Raw genomic sequence first — 22532 nt, 5'->3', positions numbered from 1 at the left:
GGGTCCAGTCTCGTCAGGCTATGCTGTTGGTGGACTTGTTTGTTTACGTGCCAGCACTTGCAGAGGCTCGGTGCATTGCCACAATTGAGCAAAATAGCAAATGGCTGGTTAGCTCAGTTGGTTAGAGTGTGGTGCTAATAACGCCAAGGTCATGGGTTCGATCCCCGTACTGGCTATGATGTATGTTTTGAGTGTCAAAATTATGAGTCACATGCATGTGAATTGTCAAGGGTGCCACAGAATTAAATTTAGTGAATTGCCGAAATAGCTCAGTTGGGAGAGCGTTAGACTGAAGATCTAAAGGTCCCTGGTTCAATCCCGGGTTTCGGCATTTGTATTTGTTCTTACTTCATGCTCTGGCTTCAAGGAAACTATCCACAGCTTTGTTGGTGGGCCTCAATGGTGTGTGCTACGCTGCTCCTCTGAAAGTAAGTAATTTCTTGCTTTTTCATCTGACATTTTGACATCAGTGTTACAGGAAAGTTTCTTGTCATTGTTTACATGACAGTAGGTTGTCGTAAGACAAGGCTGCATGAAGTGTGAACTGGAGTTTTCTTGGATCCATGAAAGAATTTGCTTTTGGAGAATGCAGGCATCGATCCCACTACCTCACGCATGCAAAGCATTTGAGCTAATTCCCCAGCCGTTTGGAATTTCCGGAAGAAGCAACCTAGAGGGTCCAGTCTTGTCAGGCTATGCTGTTGGTGGACTTGTTTGTTTACGTGCCAGCACTTGCAGAGGCTCGGTGCATTTCAACAATTGAGCAAAATAGCAAATGGCCGGTTAGCTAAGTTGGTTAGAGTGTGGTGCTAATAACGCCAAGGTCATGGGTTCGATCCCCGTACTGGCTATGATGTACATTTTGAGTGTCAAAATTGTGAGTCACACGCATGTGAATTGTCAAGGGTGCCACAGAATTAAAATTAGTGAAATGCCGAAATAGCTCAGTTGGGAGAGCGTTAGACTGAAGATCTAAAGGTCCCTGGTTCGATCCCTGGTTTCGGCATTTGTATTTGTTCTATCTTCATGCTCTGGCTTCAAGGAAACTATCCACAGCTTTGTTTGTGGGCCTCAATGGTGTGTGCTCCTCTGAAAGTAAGTCATTTCTTGCTTTTTCATCTGACATTTTGACATCAGTGTTACAGGAAAGTTGCTTGTCATTGTTACATGACAGTAGGTTGTCGTAAGACAAGGCTGCATGAAGTGTGAACTGGAGCTTTCTTGGATCCACAACAAAAAATGTTTTTGGGGATTGCGGGAATCGATCCCACTAACTATAGCATGCTAAGCAAACACAATACCAATTGATCAAATTCCCCAGCTGTTTGGAATTGCCACAAGGAGCAACCAAGAGTGTCAAGTCTTGTCAGGCTATGCTGTTGGTGGACTTGTTAGTTTGTGCTCCAGCACTTGCAGAGGCTCGGTGCATCTCAACAATTGTGCTCTGTAGCCAGCGGCCGGTTAGCTCAGTTGGTTAGAGTGTGTGATACTCTGCTCCTCTGAAAGTAAGTAATGTCTTTCTTTTTCATCTGACATTGTGACATCAGTGTTACATGAGAGTTTCTTGTCATTGTTACATGACAGTTTATTGTCATTGTTTACATGACAGTAGGTTGTCGTAAGACAAGGCTGCATGAAGTGTGAACTGGAGTTTTCTTGGATCCATGAAAGAATTTGCTTTTGGAGAATGCAGGCATCGATCCCACTACCTCACGCATGCAAAGCATTTGAGCTAATTCCCCAGCCGTTTGGAATTTCCGCAAGAAGCAACCTAGAGGGTCCAGTCTTGTCAGGCTATGCTGTTGGTGGACTTGTTTGTTTACGTGCCAGCACTTGCAGAGGCTCGGTGCATTTCAACAATTGAGCAAAATAGCAAATGGCCGGTTAGCTCAGTTGGTTAGAGTGTGTTGCTAATAAAGCCAAGGTCATGGGTTCGATCCCCGTACTGGCTATGATGTACATTTTGAGTGTCAAAATTGTGAGTCACATGCATGTGAATTGTCAAGGGTGCCACAGAATTAAAATTAGTGAAATGCCGAAATAGCTCAGTTGGGAGAGCGTTAGACTGAAGATCTAAAGGTCCCTGGTTCGATCCCTGGTTTTGGCGTTTGTATTTGTTCTATCTTCATGCTCTGGCTTCAAGGAAACTATCCACAGCTTTGTTTGTGGGCCTCAATGGTGTGTGCTACGCTGCTCCTCTGAAAGTAAGTCATTTCTTGCTTTTTCATCTGACATTTTGACATCAGTGTTACAGGAAAGTTGCTTGTCATTGTTACATGACAGTAGGTTGTCGTAAGACAAGGCTGCATGAAGTGTGAACTGGAGCTTTCTTGGATCCACAACAAAAAATGTTTTTGGGGATTGCGGGAATCGATCCCACTAACTATAGCATGCTAAGCAAACACAATACCAATTGATCAAATTCCCCAGCTGTTTGGAATTGCCACAAGGAGCAACCAAGAGTGTCAAGTCTTGTCAGGCTATGCTGTTGGTGGACTTGTTAGTTTGTGCTCCAGCACTTGCAGAGGCTCGGTGCATCTCAACAATTGTGCTCTGTAGCCAGCGGCCGGTTAGCTCAGTTGGTTAGAGTGTGTGATACTCTGCTCCTCTGAAAGTAAGTAATGTCTTTCTTTTTCATCTGACATTGTGACATCAGTGTTACATGAGAGTTTCTTGTCATTGTTACATGACAGTTTATTGTCATTGTTTACATGACAGTAGGTTGTCGTAAGACAAGGCTGCATGAAGTGTGAACTGGAGTTTTCTTGGATCCATGAAAGAATTTGCTTTTGGAGAATGCAGGCATCGATCCCACTACCTCACGCATGCAAAGCATTTGAGCTAATTCCCCAGCCGTTTGGAATTTCCGCAAGAAGCAACCTAGAGGGTCCAGTCTTGTCAGGCTATGCTGTTGGTGGACTTGTTTGTTTACGTGCCAGCACTTGCAGAGGCTCGGTGCATTTCAACAATTGAGCAAAATAGCAAATGGCCGGTTAGCTCAGTTGGTTAGAGTGTGTTGCTAATAAAGCCAAGGTCATGGGTTCGATCCCCGTACTGGCTATGATGTACATTTTGAGTGTCAAAATTGTGAGTCACATGCATGTGAATTGTCAAGGGTGCCACAGAATTAAAATTAGTGAAATGCCGAAATAGCTCAGTTGGGAGAGCGTTAGACTGAAGATCTAAAGGTCCCTGGTTCGATCCCTGGTTTTGGCGTTTGTATTTGTTCTATCTTCATGCTCTGGCTTCAAGGAAACTATCCACAGCTTTGTTTGTGGGCCTCAATGGTGTGTGCTACGCTGCTCCTCTGAAAGTAAGTGATTTCTTGCTTTTTCATCTGACATTTTGACATCAGTGTTACAGGAAAGTTGCTTGTCATTGTTACATGACAGTAGGTTGTCGTAAGACAAGGCTGCATGAAGTGTGAACTGGAGCTTTCTTGGATCCACAACAAAAAATGTTTTTGGGGATTGCGGGAATCGATCCCACTAACTATAGCATGCTAAGCAAACACAATACCAATTGATCAAATTCCCCAGCTGTTTGGAATTGCCACAAGGAGCAACCAAGAGTGTCCAGTCTTGTCAGGCTATGCTGTTGGTGGACTTGTTAGTTTGTGCTCCAGCACTTACAGATGCTCGGTGCATCTCAACAATTGTGCTCTGTAGCCAGCGGCCGGTTAGCTCAGTTGGTTAGAGTGTGTGATACGCTGCTCCTCTGAAAGTAAGTAATGTCTTTCTTTTTCATCTGACATTGTGACATCAGTGTTACATGAGAGTTTCTTGTCATTGTTACATGACAGTTTCTTGTCATTGTTTACATGACAGTAGGTTGTCGTAAGACAAGGCTGCATGAAGTGTGAACTGGAGTTTTCTTGGATCCATGAAAGAATTTGCTTTTGGAGAATGCAGGCATCGATCCCACTACCTCACGCATGCAAAGCATTTGAGCTAATTCCCCAGCCGTTTGGAATTTCCGCAAGAAGCAACCTAGAGGGTCCAGTCTCGTCAGGCTATGCTGTTGGTGGACTTGTTTGTTTACGTGCCAGCACTTGCAGAGGCTCGGTGCATTGCCACAATTGAGCAAAATAGCAAATGGCCGGTTAGCTCAGTTGGTTAGAGTGTGGTGCTAATAACGCCAAGGTCATGGGTTCGATCCCCGTACTGGCTATGATGTACATTTTGAGTGTCAAAATTGTGAGTCACATGCATGTGAATTGTACTACTACCTCACGCATGCAAAGCATTTGAGCTAATTCCCCAGCCGTTTGGAATTTCCGCAAGAAGCAACCTAGAGGGTCCAGTCTCGTCAGGCTATGCTGTTGGTGGACTTGTTTGTTTACGTGCCAGCACTTGCAGAGGCTCGGTGCATTGCCACAATTGAGCAAAATAGCAAATGGCCGGTTAGCTCAGTTGGTTAGAGTGTGGTGCTAATAATGCCAAGGTCATGGGTTCGATCCCCATATTGGCTATGATGTACATTTTGAGTGTCAAAATTGTGAGTCACATGCATGTGAATTGTCAAGGGTGCCACAGAATTAAAATTAGTGAATTGCCGAAATAGCTCAGTTGGGAGAGCGTTAGACTGAAGATCTAAAGGTCCCTGGTTCGATCCCGGGTTTCGGCATTTGTATTTGTTCTTACTTCATGCTCTGGCTTCAAGGAAACTATCCACAGCTTTGTTTGTGGGCCTCAATTGTGTGTGCTACGCTGCTCCTCTGAAAGTAAGTAATTTCTTGCTTTTTCATCTGACATTTTGACATCAGTGTTACAGGAAAGTTGCTTGTCATTGTTACATGACAGTAGGTTGTCGTAAGACAAGGCTGCATGAAGTGTGAAGTGGGGCTTTCTTGGATCCACAAAAAAAAATGTTTTTGGGGATTGCGGGAATCGATCCCACTACCTATAGCATGCTAAGCAAACACAATACCAATTGATCAAATTCCACAGCTGTTTGTAATTGCCACAAGGAGCAACCAAGAGTGTCCAGTCTTGTCAGGCTATGCTGTTGGTGGACTTGTTAGTTTGTGCTCCAGCACTTGCAGAGGCTCGGTGCATCTCAACAATTGTGCTCTGTAGCCAGCGGCCGGTTAGCTCAGTTGGTTAGAGTGTGTGATACGCTGCTCCTCTGAAAGTAAGTAATGTCTTTCTTTTTCATCTGACATTGTGACATCAGTGTTACATGAGAGTTTCTTGTCATTGTTTACATGACAGTAGGTTGTCGTAAGACAAGGCTGCATGAAGTGTGAACTGGAGTTTTCTTGGATCCATGAAAGAATTTGCTTTTGGAGAATGCAGGCATCGATCCCACTACCTCACGCATGCAAAGCATTTGAGCTAATTCCCCAGCCGTTTGGAATTTCCGCAAGAAGCAACCTAGAGGGTCCAGTCTCGTCAGGCTATGCTGTTGGTGGACTTGTTTGTTTACGTGCCAGCACTTGCAGAGGCTCGGTGCATTGCCACAATTGAGCAAAATAGCAAATGGCTGGTTAGCTCAGTTGGTTAGAGTGTGGTGCTAATAACGCCAAGGTCATGGGTTCGATCCCCGTACTGGCTATGATGTACGTTTTGAGTGTCAAAATTATGAGTCACATGCATGTGAATTGTCAAGGTTGCCACAGAATTAAATTTAGTGAATTGCCGAAATAGCTCAGTTGGGAGAGCGTTAGACTGAAGATCTAAAGGTCCCTGGTTCAATCCCGGGTTTCGGCATTTGTATTTGTTCTTACTTCATGCTCTGGCTTCAAGGAAACTATCCACAGCTTTGTTTGTGGGCCTCAATGGTGTGTGCTACGCTGCTCCTCTGAAAGTAAGTAATTTCTTGCTTTTTCATCTGACATTTTGACATCAGTGTTACAGGAAAGTTTCTTGTCATTGTTTACATGACAGTAGGTTGTCGTAAGACAAGGCTGCATGAAGTGTGAACTGGAGTTTTCTTGGATCCATGAAAGAATTTGCTTTTGGAGAATGCAGGCATCGATCCCACTACCTCACGCATGCAAAGCATTTGAGCTAATTCCCCAGCCGTTTGGAATTTCCGGAAGAAGCAACCTAGAGGGTCCAGTCTTGTCAGGCTATGCTGTTGGTGGACTTGTTTGTTTACGTGCCAGCACTTGCAGAGGCTCGGTGCATTTCAACAATTGAGCAAAATAGCAAATGGCCGGTTAGCTAAGTTGGTTAGAGTGTGGTGCTAATAACGCCAAGGTCATGGGTTCGATCCCCGTACTGGCTATGATGTACATTTTGAGTGTCAAAATTGTGAGTCACACGCATGTGAATTGTCAAGGGTGCCACAGAATTAAAATTAGTGAAATGCCGAAATAGCTCAGTTGGGAGAGCGTTAGACTGAAGATCTAAAGGTCCCTGGTTCGATCCCTGGTTTCGGCATTTGTATTTGTTCTATCTTCATGCTCTGGCTTCAAGGAAACTATCCACAGCTTTGTTTGTGGGCCTCAATGGTGTGTGCTCCTCTGAAAGTAAGTCATTTCTTGCTTTTTCATCTGACATTTTGACATCAGTGTTACAGGAAAGTTGCTTGTCATTGTTACATGACAGTAGGTTGTCGTAAGACAAGGCTGCATGAAGTGTGAACTGGAGCTTTCTTGGATCCACAACAAAAAATGTTTTTGGGGATTGCGGGAATCGATCCCACTAACTATAGCATGCTAAGCAAACACAATACCAATTGATCAAATTCCCCAGCTGTTTGGAATTGCCACAAGGAGCAACCAAGAGTGTCAAGTCTTGTCAGGCTATGCTGTTGGTGGACTTGTTAGTTTGTGCTCCAGCACTTGCAGAGGCTCGGTGCATCTCAACAATTGTGCTCTGTAGCCAGCGGCCGGTTAGCTCAGTTGGTTAGAGTGTGTGATACTCTGCTCCTCTGAAAGTAAGTAATGTCTTTCTTTTTCATCTGACATTGTGACATCAGTGTTACATGAGAGTTTCTTGTCATTGTTACATGACAGTTTATTGTCATTGTTTACATGACAGTAGGTTGTCGTAAGACAAGGCTGCATGAAGTGTGAACTGGAGTTTTCTTGGATCCATGAAAGAATTTGCTTTTGGAGAATGCAGGCATCGATCCCACTACCTCACGCATGCAAAGCATTTGAGCTAATTCCCCAGCCGTTTGGAATTTCCGCAAGAAGCAACCTAGAGGGTCCAGTCTCGTCAGGCTATGCTGTTGGTGGACTTGTTTGTTTACGTGCCAGCACTTGCAGAGGCTCGGTGCATTGCCACAATTGAGCAAAATAGCAAATGGCCGGTTAGCTCAGTTGGTTAGAGTGTGGTGCTAATAACGCCAAGGTCATGGGTTCGATCCCCGTACTGGCTATGATGTACATTTTGAGTGTCAAAATTGTGAGTCACATGCATGTGAATTGTACTACTACCTCACGCATGCAAAGCATTTGAGCTAATTCCCCAGCCGTTTGGAATTTCCGCAAGAAGCAACCTAGAGGGTCCAGTCTCGTCAGGCTATGCTGTTGGTGGACTTGTTTGTTTACTTGCCAGCACTTGCAGAGGCTCGGTGCATTGCCACAATTGAGCAAAATAGCAAATGGCTGGTTAGCTCAGTTGGTTAGAGTGTGGTGCTAATAACGCCAAGGTCATGGGTTCGATCCCCGTACTGGCTATGATGTACGTTTTGAGTGTCAAAATTGTGAGTCACATGCATGTGAATTGTCAAGGGTGCCACAGAATTAATATTAGTGAATTGCCGAAATAGCTCAGTTGGGAGAGCGTTAGACTGAAGATCTAAAGGTCCCTGGTTCGATCCCGGGTTTCGGCATTTGTATTTGTTCTTACTTCATGCTCTGGCTTCAAGGAAACTATCCACAGCTTTGTTTGTGGGCCTCAATGGTGTGTGCTACGCTGCTCCTCTGAAAGTAAGTAATTTCTTGCTTTTTCATCTGACATTTTGACATCAGTGTTACAGGAAAGTTTCTTGTCATTGTTTACATGACAGTAGGTTGTCGTAAGACAAGGCTGCATGAAGTGTGAACTGGAGTTTTCTTGGATCCATGAAAGAATTTGCTTTTGGAGAATGCAGGCATCGATCCCACTACCTCACGCATGCAAAGCATTTGAGCTAATTCCCCAGCCGTTTGGAATTTCCGCAAGAAGCAACCTAGAGGGTCCAGTCTCGTCAGGCTATGCTGTTGTTGGACGTGTTTGTTTACGTGCCAGCACTTGCAGAGGCTCGGTGCATTGCCACAATTGAGCAAAATAGCAAATGGCTGGTTAGCTCAGTTGGTTAGAGTGTGGTGCTAATAATGCCAAGGTCATGGGTTCGATCCCCGTACTGGTTATGATGTACATTTTGAGTGTCAAAATTGTGAGTCACATGCATGTGAATTGTCAAGGGTGCCACAGAATTAAAATTAGTGAATTGCCGAAATAGCTCAGTTGGGAGAGCGTTAGACTGAAGATTATAAGGTCCCTGGTTCGATCCAGGGTTTTTGTATTTGTTCTTTCTTCATGCTCTGGCTTCAAGGAAACTATCCACAGCTTTGTTTGTGGGCCTCAATGGTGTGTGCTACGCTGCTCCTCTGAAAGTAAGTAATTTCTTGCTTTTTCATCTGACATTTTGACATCAGTGTTACAGGAAAGTTTCTTGTCATTGTTTACATGACAGTAGGTTGTCGTAAGACAAGGCTGCATGAAGTGTGAACTGGAGTTTTCTTGGATCCATGAAAGAATTTGCTTTTGGAGAATGCAGGCATCGATCCCACTACCTCACGCATGCAAAGCATTTGAGCTAATTCCCCAGCCGTTTGGAATTTCCGCAAGAAGCAACCTAGAGGGTCCAGTCTCGTCAGGCTATGCTGTTGTTGGACGTGTTTGTTTACGTGCCAGCACTTGCAGAGGCTCGGTGCATTGCCACAATTGAGCAAAATAGCAAATGGCTGGTTAGCTCAGTTGGTTAGAGTGTGGTGCTAATAATGCCAAGGTCATGGGTTTGATCCCCGTACTGGTTATGATGTACATTTTGAGTGTCAAAATTGTGAGTCACATGCATGTGAATTGTCAAGGGTGCCACAGAATTAAAATTAGTGAATTGCCGAAATAGCTCAGTTGGGAGAGCGTTAGACTGAAGATTATCAGGTCCCTGGTTCGATCCAGGGTTTTTGTATTTGTTCTTTCTTCATGCTCTGGCTTCAAGGAAACTATCCACAGCTTTGTTTGTGGGCCTCAATGGTGTGTGCTACGCTGCTCCTCTGAAAGTAAGTAATTTCTTGCTTTTTCATCTGACATTTTGACATCAGTGTTACAGGAAAGTTTCTTGTCATTGTTTACATGACAGTAGGTTGTCGTAAGACAAGGCTGCATGAAGTGTGAACTGGAGTTTTCTTGGATCCATGAAAGAATTTGCTTTTGGAGAATGCAGGCATCGATCCCACTACCTCACGCATGCAAAGCATTTGAGCTAATTCCCCAGCCGTTTGGAATTTCCGCAAGAAGCAACCTAGAGGGTCCAGTCTCGTCAGGCTATGCTGTTGTTGGACGTGTTTGTTTACGTGCCAGCACTTGCAGAGGCTCGGTGCATTGCCACAATTGAGCAAAATAGCAAATGGCTGGTTAGCTCAGTTGGTTAGAGTGTGGTGCTAATAATGCCAAGGTCATGGGTTCGATCCCCGTACTGGTTATGATGTACATTTTGAGTGTCAAAATTGTGAGTCACATGCATGTGAATTGTCAAGGGTGCCACAGAATTAAAATTAGTGAATTGCCGAAATAGCTCAGTTGGGAGAGCGTTAGACTGAAGATTATCAGGTCCCTGGTTCGATCCAGGGTTTTTGTATTTGTTCTTTCTTCATGCTCTGGCTTCAAGGAAACTATCCACAGCTTTGTTTGTGGGCCTCAATGGTGTGTGCTACGCTGCTCCTCTGAAAGTAAGTAATTTCTTGCTTTTTCATCTGACATTTTGACATCAGTGTTACAGGAAAGTTTCTTGTCATTGTTTACATGACAGTAGGTTGTCGTAAGACAAGGCTGCATGAAGTGTGAACTGGAGTTTTCTTGGATCCATGAAAGAATTTGCTTTTGGAGAATGCAGGCATCGATCCCACTACCTCACGCATGCAAAGCATTTGAGCTAAATCCCCAGCCGTTTGGAATTTCCGCAAGAAGCAACCTAGAGGGTCCAGTCTCGTCAGGCTATGCTGTTGTTGGACGTGTTTGTTTACGTGCCAGCACTTGCAGAGGCTCGGTGCATTGCCACAATTGAGCAAAATAACAAATGGCTGGTTAGCTCAGTTGGTTAGAGTGTGGTGCTAATAATGCCAAGGTCATGGGTTCGATCCCCGTACTGGTTATGATGTACATTTTGAGTGTCAAAATTGTGAGTCACATGCATGTGAATTGTCAAGGGTGCCACAGAATTAAAATTAGTGAATTGCCGAAATAGCTCAGTTGGGAGAGCGTTAGACTGAAGATTATAAGGTCCCTGGTTCGATCCAGGGTTTTTGTATTTGTTCTTTCTTCATGCTCTGGCTTCAAGGAAACTATCCACAGCTTTGTTTGTGGGCCTCAATGGTGTGTGCTACGCTGCTCCTCTGAAAGTAAGTGATTTCTTGCTTTTTCATCTGACATTTTGACATCAGTGTTACAGGAAAGTTTCTTGTCATTGTTTACATGACAGTAGATTGTCGTAAGACAAGGCTGCATGAAGTGTGAACTGGAGTTTTCTTGGATCCATGAAAGAATTTGCTTTTGGAGAATGCAGGCATCGATCCCACTACCTCACGCATGCAAAGCATTTGAGCTAATTCCCCAGCCGTTTGGAATTTCCGCAAGAAGCAACCTAGAGGGTCCAGTCTTGTCAGGCTATGCTGTTGGTGGACTTGTTTGTTTACGTGCCAGCACTTGCAGAGGCTCGGTGCATTTCAACAATTGAGCAAAGTAGCAAATGGCCGGTTAGCTGAGTTGGTTAGAGTGTGGTGCTAATAACGCCAAGGTCATGGGTTCGATCCCCATATTGGCTATGATGTACATTTTGAGTGTCAAAATTGTGAGTCACATGCATGTGAATTGTCAAGGGTGCCACAGAATTAAAATTAGTGAATTGCCGAAATCGCTCAGTTGGGAGAGCGTTAGACTGAAGATCTAAAGGTCCCTGTTTTGGCATTTGTATTTGTTCTTTCTTCATGCTCTGGCTTCAAGGAAACTATCCACAGCTTTGTTTGTGGGCCTCAATGGTGTGTGCTACTCTGCTCCTCTGAAAGTAAGTAATTTCTTGCTTTTTCATCTGACATTTTGACATCAGTGTTACAGGAAAGTTGCTTGTCATTGTTACATGACAGTAGGTTGTCGTAAGACAAGGCTGCATGAAGTGTGAAGTGGGGCTTTCTTGGATCCACAAAAAAAAAAGTTTTTGGGGATTGCGGGACTCGATCCCACTACCTATAGCATGCTAAGCAAACACAATACCAATTGATCAAATTCCCCAGCTGTTTGTAATTGCCACAAGGAGCAACCAAGAGTGTCCAGTCTTGTCAGGCTATGCTGTTGGTGGACTTGTTAGTTTGTGCTCCAGCACTTGCAGAGGCTCGGTGCATCTCAACAATTGTGCTCTGTAGCCAGCGGCCGGTTAGCTCAGTTGGTTAGAGTGTGTGATACGCTGCTCCTCTGAAAGTAAGTAATGTCTTTCTTTTTCATCTGACATTGTGACATCAGTGTTACATGAGAGTTTCTTGTCATTGTTACATGACAGTTTCTTGTCATTGTTTACATGACAGTAGGTTGTCGTAAGACAAGGCTGCATGAAGTGTGAACTGGAGTTTTCTTGGATCCATGAAAGAATTTGCTTTTGGAGAATGCAGGCATCGATCCCACTACCTCACGCATGCAAAGCATTTGAGCTAATTCCCCAGCCGTTTGGAATTTCCGCAAGAAGCAACCTAGAGGGTCCAGTCTCGTCAGGCTATGCTGTTGGTGGACTTGTTTGTTTACGTGCCAGCACTTGCAGAGGCTCGGTGCATTGCCACAATTGAGCAAAATAGCAAATGGCTGGTTAGCTCAGTTGGTTAGAGTGTGGTGCTAATAATGCCAAGGTCATGGGTTCGATCCCCGTACTGGCTATGATGTACATTTTGAGTGTCAAAAATTGTGAGTCACATGCATGTGAATTGTCAAGGGTGCCACAGAATTAAAATTAGTGAATTGCCGAAATAGCTCAGTTGGGAGAGCGTTAGACTGAAGATCTAAAGGTCCCTGGTTAGATCCCGGGTTTCGGCATTTGTATTTGTTCTTTCTTCATGCTCTGGCTTCAAGGAAACTATCCACAGCTTTGTTTGTGGGCCTCAATGGTGTGTGCTACTCTGCTCCTCTGAAAGTAAGTAATTTCTTGCTTTTTCATCTGACATTTTGACATCAGTGTTACAGGAAAGTTTCTTGTCATTGTTTACATGACAGTAGGTTGTCGTAAGACAAGGCTGCATGAAGTGTGAACTGGAGTTTTCTTGGATCCATGAAAGAATTTGCTTTTGGAGAATGCAGGCATCGATCCCACTACCTCACGCATGCAAAGCATTTGAGCTAATTCCCCAGACGTTTGGAATTTCCGCAAGAAGCAACCTAGAGGGTCCAGTCTCGTCAGGCTATGCTGTTGGTGGACTTGTTTGTTTACTTGCCAGCACTTGCAGAGGCTCGGTGCATTGCCACAATTGAGCAAAATAGCAAATGGCTGGTTAGCTCAGTTGGTTAGAGTGTGGTGCTAATAACGCCAAGGTCATGGGTTCGATCCCCGTACTGGCTATGATGTACGTTTTGAGTGTCAAAATTGTGAGTCACATGCATGTGAATTGTCAAGGGTGCCACAGAATTAATATTAGTGAATTGCCGAAATAGCTCAGTTGGGAGAGCGTTAGACTGAAGATCTAAAGGTCCCTGGTTCGATCCCGGGTTTCGGCATTTGTATTTGTTCTTTCTTCATGCTCTGGCTTCAAGGAAACTATCCACAGCTTTGTTTGTGGGCCTCAATGGTGTGTGCTACGCTGCTCCTCTGAAAGTAAGTAATTTCTTGCTTTTTCATCTGACATTTTGACATCAGTGTTACAGGAAAGTTTCTTGTCATTGTTTACATGACAGTAGGTTGTCGTAAGACAAGGCTGCATGAAGTGTGAACTGGAGTTTTCTTGGATCCATGAAAGAATTTGCTTTTGGAGAATGCAGGCATCGATCCCACTACCTCACGCATGCAAAGCATTTGAGCTAATTCCCCAGCCGTTTGGAATTTCCGCAAGAAGCAACCTAGAGGGTCCAGTCTCGTCAGGCTATGCTGTTGTTGGACGTGTTTGTTTACGTGCCAGCACTTGCAGAGGCTCGGTGCATTGCCACAATTGAGCAAAATAGCAAATGGCTGGTTAGCTCAGTTGGTTAGAGTGTGGTGCTAATAATGCCAAGGTCATGGGTTCGATCCCCGTACTGGTTATGATGTACATTTTGAGTGTCAAAATTGTGAGTCACATGCATGTGAATTGTCAAGGGTGCCACAGAATTAAAATTAGTGAATTGCCGAAATAGCTCAGTTGGGAGACCGTTAGACTGAAGATTATAAGGTCCCTGGTTCGATCCAGGGTTTTTGTATTTGTTCTTTCTTCATGCTCTGGCTTCAAGGAAACTATCCACAGCTTTGTTTGTGGGCCTCAATGGTGTGTGCTACGCTGCTCCTCTGAAAGTAAGTAATTTCTTGCTTTTTCATCTGACATTTTGACATCAGTGTTACAGGAAAGTTTCTTGTCATTGTTTACATGACAGTAGGTTGTCGAAAGACAAGGCTGCATGAAGTGTGAACTGGAGTTTTCTTGGATCCATGAAAGAATTTGCTTTTGGAGAATGCAGGCATCGATCCCACTACCTCACGCATGCAAAGCATTTGAGCTAATTCCCCAGCCGTTTGGAATTTCCGCAAGAAGCAACCTAGAGGGTCCAGTCTCGTCAGGCTATGCTGTTGTTGGACGTGTTTGTTTACGTGCCAGCACTTGCAGAGGCTCGGTGCATTGCCACAATTGAGCAAAATAGCAAATGGCTGGTTAGCTCAGTTGGTTAGAGTGTGGTGCTAATAATGCCAAGGTCATGGGTTCGATCCCCGTACTGGCTATGATGTACATTTTGAGTGTCAAAATTGTGAGTCACATGCATGTGAATTGTCAAGGGTGCCACAGAATTAAAATTAGTGAATTGCCGAAATCGCTCAGTTGGGAGAGCGTTAGACTGAAGATCTAAAGGTCCCTGTTTTGGCATTTGTATTTGTTCTTTCTTCATGCTCTGGCTTCAAGGAAACTATCCACAGCTTTGTTTGTGGGCCTCAATGGTGTGTGCTACGCTGCTCCTCTGAAAGTAAGTAATTTCTTGCTTTTTCATCTGACATTTTGACATCAGTGTTACAGGAAAGTTGCTTGTCATTGTTACATGACAGTAGGTTGTCGTAAGACAAGGCTGCATGAAGTGTGAAGTGGGGCTTTCTTGGATCCACAAAAAAAAAATTTTTGGGGATTGCGGGACTCGATCCCACTACCTATAGCATGCTAAGCAAACACAATACCAATTGATCAAATTCCCCAGCTGTTTGTAATTGCCACAAGGAGCAACCAAGAGTGTCCAGTCTTGTCAGGCTATGCTGTTGGTGGACTTGTTAGTTTGTGCTCCAGCACTTGCAGAGGCTCGGTGCATCTCAACAATTGTGCTCTGTAGCCAGCGGCCGGTTAGCTCAGTTGGTTAGAGTGTGTGATACGCTGCTCCTCTGAAAGTAAGTAATGTCTTTCTTTTTCATCTGACATTGTGACATCAGTGTTACATGAGAGTTTCTTGTCATTGTTACATGACAGTTTCTTGTCATTGTTTACATGACAGTAGGTTGTCGTAAGACAAGGCTGCATGAAGTGTGAACTGGAGTTTTCTTGGATCCATGAAAGAATTTGCTTTTGGAGAATGCAGGCATCGATCCCACTACCTCACGCATGCAAAGCATTTGAGCTAATTCCCCAGACGTTTGGAATTTCCGCAAGAAGCAACCTAGAGGGTCCAGTCTCGTCAGGCTATGCTGTTGGTGGACTTGTTTGTTTACGTGCCAGCACTTGCAGAGGCTCGGTGCATTGCCACAATTGAGCAAAATGGCAAATGGCCGGTTAGCTCAGTTGGTTAGAGTGTGGTGCTAATAACGCCAAGGTCATGGGTTCGATCCCCGTACTGGCTATGATGTACATTTTGAGTGTCAAAAATTGTGAGTCACATGCATGTGAATTGTCAAGGGTGCCACAGAATTAAAATTAGTGAATTGCCGAAATAGCTCAGTTGGGAGAGCGTTAGACTGAAGATCTAAAGGTCCCTGGTTAGATCCCGGGTTTCGGCATTTGTATTTGTTCTTTCTTCATGCTCTGGCTTCAAGGAAACTATCCACAGCTTTGTTTGTGGGCCTCAATGGTGTGTGCTACTCTGCTCCTCTGAAAGTAAGTAATTTCTTGCTTTTTCATCTGACATTTTGACATCAGTGTTACAGGAAAGTTTCTTGTCATTGTTTACATGACAGTAGGTTGTCGTAAGACAAGGCTGCATGAAGTGTGAACTGGAGTTTTCTTGGATCCATGAAAGAATTTGCTTTTGGAGAATGCAGGCATCGATCCCACTACCTCACGCATGCAAAGCATTTGAGCAAATTCCCCAGCCGTTTGGAATTTCCGCAAGAAGCAACCTAGAGGGTCCAGTCTTGTCAGGCTATGCTGTTGGTGGACTTGTTTGTTTACGTGCCAGCACTTGCAGAGGCTCGGTGCATTTCAACAATTGAGCAAAATAGCAAATGGCCGGTTAGCTCAGTTGGTTAGAGTGTGGTGCTAATAACGCCAAGGTCATGGGTTCGATCCCCGTACTGGCTATGATGTACATTTTGAGTGTCAAAAATTGTGAGTCATATGCATGTGAATTGTCAAGGGTGCCACAGTATTAAAATAAATGAATTGCCGAAATAGCTCAGTTGGGAGAGCGTTAGACTGAAGATCTAAAGGTCCCTGGTTAGATCCCGGGTTTCGGCATTTGTGTTTGTTCTTTCTTCATGCTCTGGCTTCAAGGAAACTATCCACAGCTTTGTTTGTGGGCCTCAATGGTGTGTGCTACTCTGCTCCTCTGAAAGTAAGTCATTTCTTGCTTTTTCATCTGACATTTTGACATCAGTGTTACAGGAAAGTTGCTTGTCATTGTTACATGACAGTAGGTTGTCGTAAGACAAGGCTGCATGAAGTGTGAACTGGAGCTTTCTTGGATCCACAACAAAAATTGTTTTTGGGGATTGCGGGAATCGATCCCACTAACTATAGCATGCTAAGCAAACACAATACCAATTGATCAAATTCCCCAGCTGTTTGGAATTGCCACAAGGAGCAACCAAGAGTGTCCAGTCTTGTCAGGCTATGCTGTTGGTGGACTTGTTAGTTTGTGCTCCAGCACTTACAGAGGCTCGGTGCATCTCAACAATTGTGCTCTGTAGCCAGCGGCCGGTTAGCTCAGTTGGTTAGAGTGTGTGATACGCTGCTCCTCTGAAAGTAAGTAATGTCTTTCTTTTTCATCTGACATTGTGACATCAGTGTTACATGAGAGTTTCTTGTCATTGTTACATGACAGTTTCTTGTCATTGTTTACATGACAGTAGGTTGTCGTAAGACAAGGCTGCATGAAGTGTGAACTGGAGTTTTCTTGGATCCATGAAAGAATTTGCTTTTGGAGAATGCAGGCATCGATCCCACTACCTCACGCATGCAAAGCATTTGAGCTAATTCCCCAGCCGTTTGGAATTTCCGCAAGAAGCAACCTAGAGGGTCCAGTCTCGTCAGGCTATGCTGTTGGTGGACTTGTTTGTTTACGTGCCAGCACTTGCAGAGGCTCGGTGCATTGCCACAATTGAGCAAAATAGCAAATGGCTGGTTAGCTCAGTTGGTTAGAGTGTGGTGCTAATAACGCCAAGGTCATGGTTTCGATCCCCGTACTGGCTATGATGTACATTTTGAGTGTCAAAATTGTGAGTCACATGCATGTGAATTGTACTACTACCTCACGCATGCAAAGCATTTGAGCTAATTCCCCAGCCGTTTGGAATTTCCGCAAGAAGCAACCTAGAGGGTCCAGTCTCGTCAGGCTATGCTGTTGGTGGACTTGTTTGTTTACGTGCCAGCACTTGCAGAGGCTCGGTGCATTGCCACAATTGAGCAAAATAGCAAATGGCCGGTTAGCTCAGTTGGTTAGAGTGTGGTGCTAATAACGCCAAGGTCATGGGTTCGATCCCCGTACTGGCTATGATGTACATTTTGAGTGTCAAAATTGTGAGTCACATGCATGTGAATTGTACTACTACCTCACGCATGCAAAGCATTTGAGCTAATTCCCCAGCCGTTTGGAATTTCCGCAAGAAGCAACCTAGAGGGTCCAGTCTCGTCAGGCTATGCTGTTGGTGGACTTGTTTGTTTACTTGCCAGCACTTGCAGAGGCTCGGTGCATTGCCACAATTGAGCAAAATAGCAAATGGCTGGTTAGCTCAGTTGGTTAGAGTGTGGTGCTAATAACGCCAAGGTCATGGGTTCGATCCCCGTACTGGCTATGATGTACGTTTTGAGTGTCAAAATTGTGAGTCACATGCATGTGAATTGTCAAGGGTGCCACAGAATTAAAATTAGTGAATTGCCGAAATAGCTCAGTTGGGAGAGCGTTAGACTGAAGATCTAAAGGTCCCTGGGTCGTTCCTGGGTTTCGGCATTTGTAATTGTTCTGGCTTCAAGGAAAGTATCCACAGCTTTGTTTGTGGGCCTCAATGGTGTGTGCTACGCTGCTCCTCTGTAAGTAATTTCTTGCTTTTTCATCTGACATTTTGACATCAGTGTTACAGGAAAGTTGCTTGTCATCGTTACATGACTGTAGGTTGTTGTAAGACAAGGCTGCATGAAGTGTGAACTGGAGCTTTCTTGGATCCACAATAAAAATTGTTTTTGTGGAATGCGGGCATCGATCCCACTACCTATAGCATGCTAAGCAAACACAATACCAATTGATCAAATTCCCCAGCTGTTTGGAATTGCCACAAGGAGCAACCAAGAGTGTCCATTCTTGTCAGGCTATGCTGTTGGTGGACTTGTTAGTTTGCGCTCCAGCACTTCCAGAGGCTCGGTGTATCTCAAAAATTGCACGCAATAGCTAGTGGCAGGTTAGCTCAGTTTGTTAGAGTGTGGTGCTAATAACGCCAAGGTCATGGGTTCGATCCCTGTACTGACTATGATGTACATTTTGAGTGTCAAAATTGTGAGTCACATGCTTGTGAATTGTAAAGGGTGCCACAGAATTAAGTTTGGTGAATTGCCGAAATAGCTCATTTGGGAGAGCATTAGACTGAAAATCTAAAGGTCCCTGGTTAGATCCGGGGTTTTGGCATTTGTATTTGTTCTTTCTTTATGCTCTGGCTTCAAGGAAACTATACACAGCTTTGTTTGTGGGCCTCAATGGTGTGTGCTACGCTGCTCCTCTGTAAGTAATTTCTTGCTTTTTCATCTGACATTTTGACATCAGTGTTACAGGAAAGTTGCTTGTCATTGTTACATGACAGTAGGTTGTCGTACGACAAGGCTGCATGAAGTGTGAACTGGAGCTTTCTTTAATCCACAAAAAAATGTATTTTTGGGGAATGCGGGCATCGATCCCACTACCTATAGCATGCTAAGCAAACACAATACCAATTGATCAAATTCCCTAGCTGTTTGGAATTGCCACAAAGATCAACCAAGAGTGTCCAGTCTTGTCAGGCTATGCTGTTGGTGGACTTGTTAGTTTGTGCTCCAGCACTTGCAGAGGCTCGGTGCATCTCAACAATTGTGCTCTGTAGCCAGCGGCCGGTAAGCTCAGTTGGTTAGAGTGTGTGATACGCTGCTCTCTGAAAGTAAGTAATGAAGGTCTTTCTTTTTCATCTGACATTGTGACATCAGTGTTACATGAGAGTTTCTTGTCATTGTTACATGACAGTTTCTTGTCATTGTTTAAAAATAAAGAGCTGTCAAGTCATGGCGAAAGAACTGGGGAACGATGAACCTGTGGTGTCCTTTTTGAACTTGCCAGCATATATTACGGATGATGAAATATATGAGAAATTACAAGGATGGAAAGTGAACGCGACAACACCAATCAAGAGGAGGATGTGGCCAGTAACGGACATTGTGGACGGGACGAGATTTTGTAAGGTGAAGTTTACGGACAGCGTGCAATCATTGCCTTACTCAACAAAGTTCAATACTGTCGAAGGATTTGAATATTTCCGAGTGATCCACGATAACCAAGTTAAGGTATGTAGACTATGTATTCAACCGGGACACATACTTAAAGAATGTCCAGAATTTATATGTCATAAATGTGGTGAACAAGGGCATTATGCCAGGGAATGTTCGAACATCGGTGATATATGTAGAAGGTGTGACAGACCTAAGGACAGATATAAATGTAAGAAGGGGAGTGATGTCTTATTTCTTATTTCATTACTGAAGAAGATGAGGGGAGTGTGGCTATGGAGAGAGAATTAGAGAGTGATATGGAAAGTGTGTCGCAGGTGATTCCAGAGACAGCTATAGATGTGCTTGGAGAGTATGCAATTCCTTCTGGCAGTACTCGAGACGCAGTCTTGGTCTCTGCTGCTGACAAGGTGGAGCAGCAGCACAGGATTGGTGAATTAGACACACAGGTAGAGATGGTGCAAGGTACTTCTCAGGTGCCTGAACCAGCTTTAAGCCTGTGTGAAAATGACACAAGGAGAGGGCTGGGTCCACTGGAGTTGACGGCACGGTTAAAGCGCATTTTACAAAAGGCTTGAATGTTGCTCCCCTCATAAGTCCAAGTCATGAGTCGGACGAAGAAATAGAGAGTGAGGATTTTCAGCTGTTTGCTAGAAATAAGAGATCATTGACGAAAGCTTGGGAGGTGATGGGATCTGGTAAAAAGAAAAAGTCTATTTTGAAATGACATGTTTGTCTTTGACTATATTTCTGCATACATTAACAATGATTAAAGTTGCATCACTAAATGGGAACAGTCTGAGAAATATGAACAAATTGGAGCAGGTTTTGGTGTCTGTGAAAGCTGACGTGGTGTTTTCAAGAGACTAATTGGACAGACTCCAAAATGTTGGAGATTAAGAGCAAATGGTCTGAGCTAATGTTTTGTAGTCACGGAAGTGAAAAAACATGTGGAGTAGCTATTTTGGTAAAAAATGATGTGGTTCAAAATGTCAAGCAGGTATATACAGATAATCAGGGCAGACTTATTGTTATTGAGTTTGAAGTGCAAAATGTCATTTTTCGTCTAATTAATGTTTATGCTTCGAATATTGAATCGGAAAGGAGAGATATGTTTAATAACCTAAGATCACTGTGTTCAGAAAATTGTATACTGGTAGGAGATTTTAACGTGAAGTGTATTAGAATGGATGTCTCGAGATGTGATAGTTTCAAACATGATTCGTCTAGAAATGCTTTATGGGAATTAATGAAAAATGAGAATCTTGTAGATATATGGAGGGCTGAAAATTTAAATAGAAGAGTGTTTTCGAGAAGGCAGGTGGTGTTAAATGAACTAAAACAAAGCAGAATTGATTTATGTTTAGTAAAAGAAGATGTGATACAGCAGGTTCAGAAGATGTCATATAACTTTACAGCATACAGTGATCATGCAGTAATGTCATTTCAGATAGGAGAATGTGTGTTTATGGTGGGAGGAAGTGAAAGTTAAAGCAAAAAACAGGAGTATTAGGTACTTTAAAAATCGTAACCGTGTAGATAAGGTGAAAGAAAAAATGCTTAGAAATAGGATGTTACGTGAACTTGAAAAGGCCGATGCTGATCCAGACTATGATGTTGAGAACTATTTGAAAATCCATGCAGAGCTAGGGTTTTATGAAAAAAAGAAATGTTTGGTGCTATTGTTAGGAGTAAGGCACAGTATGCCTTGGAGGGAGAGAAATGTACTTCCTTTTTTCTGAGTCTTGAAAAACGAAAGCAATTTAAGAGTTATATTTTAGAATTGGAAAATGAAAAAGGTGTAAAGGTAAATGATTTTGTTGATATCGTAGATTCAGTTGAATCCTTTTACAGAAATCTTTATAAAAAGAATGATGTGGACAAAGTGTGTGTTGCAAAAGTGTTGGAGAAAATCAGTGCCAAAGTATCTCAGGCAGATAGAAGGATGTGTGATGAAGAGATTTCAATTATAGAAATCAAGGAAGCAATTGAGAACACTCAAGGAAATAAAAGTCCAGGTTTGGATGGTTTAACAAATGAATTCTATAAAGATTTTGTGGATACTTTGGCACCCATTTTATTGAAGGTTTTTCAGTATATGGAAGAGAATAAGGAAATCCCTGAGTCTATGTCAATTGGTATGTTAACCATCTTATTTAAAAATAGAGGCAGTAGGTTAAAGTTAGAAAATTATAGGCCTATTAGTCTTCTAAATTCAGATTATAAAATACTGACTCAAGTTTTAGCTAATAGGATGAAAAAGGTGATTGGACGTATTATTACATCAACACAAGCCTACTGAATACCTGGAAGAGATGTTGCAGATGTAATTTGTACAATTAGAGATGTTGTTAAGCAAATGAAAAATGAAGGTGGTATAGTTTTAAGTTTAGATTTTAAGAAAGCTTTTGATAAAGTGGAACATAGTTTTCTGCTACAGACTTTGGAGAGGTTTGGTTTTGGGCCAAAATTTGTATCTTGGATTAACTTGTTGTATAGTGGAGCAAAAAGTTGTGTTAAATGTAACGGAGTGTTAACAGATACTTTCCCTACAGAGAGGTAAGTAAGGCAGGGTTGTCCTTTGTCAGCTCTATTGTACAGTGTTTCTACGGAACCTTTAGCTGTTTTAATACTTGGAGACAAAGAGGTGAGGGGTGTTGGAATCCCAGGTGGTGGTGTCAGTGTTATACATCAGTACACTGATGACACTACTTTTACTGTGAAGGATGTAGGTAGCATTGAAAGCATTATGAAAATCATAGATATCTACTGTAAGGCATCGGGGGCTGAAGTTAATATAGAGAAGACGGAAATTATGTTTTTGGGGGATATCAATGCAAATAAGTGTGAGATTCCATTTAAGGTAGCTAAGGATTTTATGAAGGTGCTGGGAGTAAATATTGGTGTAAAGGAGAAAGAGGCAAGGGATATAACTTGGACGGGGATCCTCAATAAAATCAAGCTAACTTTGAATTTCTGGAAAAATAGAAAATTAAAGTTAAAAGGTAAAGTAATTGTAGTAAATGCTTTGGTATCATCTAAACTTGTGTATATTTTGGGAGTTCTAGACATGCCAGAGTGGGTTATAAATGAATTGAATAATGTGGTGTCTAATTTTATATGGGATGGTAAAGGTGTTAGAATTGCGCAGAAAACATTGATAGCGGACTATGATGATGGAGGTTTAAAACTTTTGACATTAAAAGAAAAGCTATTAGGATAAAAACAGTAAAGAAATATTTATATGACAGTTTAGATTATGGCTGGAAACATTTTTTCA

The 22532-nt window shown here is 43.1% G+C and overlaps 25 non-coding genes across 25 annotated transcripts; all 25 read left to right on the top strand.

Moving 5' to 3' along the window:
* Positions 1 to 102: 102 nt before the first annotated feature.
* Positions 103 to 176, top strand: trnai-aau. The gene has a single exon. It is a non-coding gene; the product is annotated as a tRNA-Ile (tRNA).
* An 82-nt stretch (positions 177 to 258) lies between these two features.
* Positions 259 to 331, top strand: trnaf-gaa. The gene has a single exon. It is a non-coding gene; the product is annotated as a tRNA-Phe (tRNA).
* Positions 332 to 933: 602 nt separating this feature from the next.
* On the top strand, positions 934 to 1006 carry trnaf-gaa. Its single transcript has one exon. It is a non-coding gene; the product is annotated as a tRNA-Phe (tRNA).
* Positions 1007 to 2034: 1028 nt separating this feature from the next.
* On the top strand, positions 2035 to 2107 carry trnaf-gaa. Its single transcript has one exon. It is a non-coding gene; the product is annotated as a tRNA-Phe (tRNA).
* Positions 2108 to 3143: 1036 nt separating this feature from the next.
* trnaf-gaa lies at positions 3144 to 3216 on the top strand. The gene has a single exon. It is a non-coding gene; the product is annotated as a tRNA-Phe (tRNA).
* An 880-nt stretch (positions 3217 to 4096) lies between these two features.
* On the top strand, positions 4097 to 4170 carry trnai-aau. The gene has a single exon. It is a non-coding gene; the product is annotated as a tRNA-Ile (tRNA).
* A 227-nt stretch (positions 4171 to 4397) lies between these two features.
* Positions 4398 to 4471, top strand: trnai-aau. The gene has a single exon. It is a non-coding gene; the product is annotated as a tRNA-Ile (tRNA).
* Positions 4472 to 4553: 82 nt separating this feature from the next.
* Positions 4554 to 4626, top strand: trnaf-gaa. The gene has a single exon. It is a non-coding gene; the product is annotated as a tRNA-Phe (tRNA).
* An 856-nt stretch (positions 4627 to 5482) lies between these two features.
* On the top strand, positions 5483 to 5556 carry trnai-aau. The gene has a single exon. It is a non-coding gene; the product is annotated as a tRNA-Ile (tRNA).
* Positions 5557 to 5638: 82 nt separating this feature from the next.
* trnaf-gaa lies at positions 5639 to 5711 on the top strand. The gene has a single exon. It is a non-coding gene; the product is annotated as a tRNA-Phe (tRNA).
* A 602-nt stretch (positions 5712 to 6313) lies between these two features.
* On the top strand, positions 6314 to 6386 carry trnaf-gaa. Its single transcript has one exon. It is a non-coding gene; the product is annotated as a tRNA-Phe (tRNA).
* An 872-nt stretch (positions 6387 to 7258) lies between these two features.
* Positions 7259 to 7332, top strand: trnai-aau. Its single transcript has one exon. It is a non-coding gene; the product is annotated as a tRNA-Ile (tRNA).
* Positions 7333 to 7559: 227 nt separating this feature from the next.
* On the top strand, positions 7560 to 7633 carry trnai-aau. Its single transcript has one exon. It is a non-coding gene; the product is annotated as a tRNA-Ile (tRNA).
* An 82-nt stretch (positions 7634 to 7715) lies between these two features.
* trnaf-gaa lies at positions 7716 to 7788 on the top strand. Its single transcript has one exon. It is a non-coding gene; the product is annotated as a tRNA-Phe (tRNA).
* A 4218-nt stretch (positions 7789 to 12006) lies between these two features.
* trnai-aau lies at positions 12007 to 12080 on the top strand. The gene has a single exon. It is a non-coding gene; the product is annotated as a tRNA-Ile (tRNA).
* An 83-nt stretch (positions 12081 to 12163) lies between these two features.
* trnaf-gaa lies at positions 12164 to 12236 on the top strand. Its single transcript has one exon. It is a non-coding gene; the product is annotated as a tRNA-Phe (tRNA).
* Positions 12237 to 12682: 446 nt separating this feature from the next.
* trnai-aau lies at positions 12683 to 12756 on the top strand. The gene has a single exon. It is a non-coding gene; the product is annotated as a tRNA-Ile (tRNA).
* An 82-nt stretch (positions 12757 to 12838) lies between these two features.
* Positions 12839 to 12911, top strand: trnaf-gaa. Its single transcript has one exon. It is a non-coding gene; the product is annotated as a tRNA-Phe (tRNA).
* Positions 12912 to 14026: 1115 nt separating this feature from the next.
* On the top strand, positions 14027 to 14100 carry trnai-aau. Its single transcript has one exon. It is a non-coding gene; the product is annotated as a tRNA-Ile (tRNA).
* Positions 14101 to 15121: 1021 nt separating this feature from the next.
* trnai-aau lies at positions 15122 to 15195 on the top strand. The gene has a single exon. It is a non-coding gene; the product is annotated as a tRNA-Ile (tRNA).
* An 83-nt stretch (positions 15196 to 15278) lies between these two features.
* On the top strand, positions 15279 to 15351 carry trnaf-gaa. Its single transcript has one exon. It is a non-coding gene; the product is annotated as a tRNA-Phe (tRNA).
* Positions 15352 to 15797: 446 nt separating this feature from the next.
* trnai-aau lies at positions 15798 to 15871 on the top strand. Its single transcript has one exon. It is a non-coding gene; the product is annotated as a tRNA-Ile (tRNA).
* An 83-nt stretch (positions 15872 to 15954) lies between these two features.
* trnaf-gaa lies at positions 15955 to 16027 on the top strand. The gene has a single exon. It is a non-coding gene; the product is annotated as a tRNA-Phe (tRNA).
* Positions 16028 to 17208: 1181 nt separating this feature from the next.
* Positions 17209 to 17282, top strand: trnai-aau. The gene has a single exon. It is a non-coding gene; the product is annotated as a tRNA-Ile (tRNA).
* A 227-nt stretch (positions 17283 to 17509) lies between these two features.
* On the top strand, positions 17510 to 17583 carry trnai-aau. The gene has a single exon. It is a non-coding gene; the product is annotated as a tRNA-Ile (tRNA).
* The last annotated feature ends 4949 nt before the right edge of the window (positions 17584 to 22532 follow it).

This window comes from Oncorhynchus mykiss, chromosome 20 (genome assembly GCF_013265735.2).
Source record: "Oncorhynchus mykiss isolate Arlee chromosome 20, USDA_OmykA_1.1, whole genome shotgun sequence".
Classification (NCBI taxonomy): domain Eukaryota; kingdom Metazoa; phylum Chordata; class Actinopteri; order Salmoniformes; family Salmonidae; genus Oncorhynchus; species Oncorhynchus mykiss.
The sequence above is the reverse complement of the archived record's forward strand: the minus strand, read 5'-3'. Positions and strand labels throughout refer to the sequence as shown.